We start from the raw sequence: 731 nt of genomic DNA on the forward strand, positions 1-731 counted from the left end.
CGGCCGTTGCCGCCGCCCCCACCGTAGTTGCCACCCCCACCGTAGTTGTTGCTGCCGCCGTTGTTCTGGCGACGATCACCACCAGCGCCTTGACCGGTGCCGGGGCGCCCAGAGTTGTTGTCGTAGGGGCGGTGCTGCGATGGCTGACCGGCGGCGAGGAAAGGGCCAGGCCGGGATACTGCGTTTGCAGAGGAGGACCAGTCATCGGTCTGGGTCTGACCCGCACACAGGGACTCAAAACTGAGCACGTGCGAATAGAAGTCCGCGAGGGAGTCAGCGCGGTTGTCGCGGATCATGGAGGCCGCAAGGGGGTTGAAGTCAGAGCCCAACCCTGTGATCATGTAGTCAATGATCTCATCGTCCTTGAGTGGTGATCCGGCGGCGGCCATGGTGTCTGCCAGAACCTTGACCTTGTTCATGTACTCGCCGGCGGTCATGTCGTTCTTCCGCAGAGATTGGATCTGCCGACGGATGTGCCGAATATTGGCACGGTTCTGGGCACCAAACATGGCGTGGACTGCTTCCCACACCGCGGCAGCCGTAGTCCTGCCGATCATCTGGCAGGCGATGTCTTCGTCCATGGACGAGAGGAGTAGCCCTAGGACACGCTGGTCCTGTGTCCACCATGTGGCGTAGGCGGGGTTTGCCACGGTGATTGCAGCATCACCAGTGCCTTCGACGATGGTCTTCGCCGGCGCGGCCATAGTTCCATCAAGATAGCCGTGAAGTCC

General features: G+C 61.7%; 1 non-coding gene across 1 annotated transcript; it reads right to left on the reverse strand.

The window, feature by feature from the left end:
- Nucleotides 1-232: 232 nt before the first annotated feature.
- On the reverse strand, nt 233-371 carry LOC127305000 (small nucleolar RNA Z247). The gene has a single exon (XR_007853664.1). It is a non-coding gene; the product is annotated as a small nucleolar RNA Z247 (small nucleolar RNA).
- Nucleotides 372-731: the final 360 nt, after the last annotated feature.

The sequence above is a fragment of the Lolium perenne genome, chromosome 5, assembly GCF_019359855.2.
Source record: "Lolium perenne isolate Kyuss_39 chromosome 5, Kyuss_2.0, whole genome shotgun sequence".
Lineage (NCBI taxonomy): Eukaryota > Viridiplantae > Streptophyta > Magnoliopsida > Poales > Poaceae > Lolium > Lolium perenne.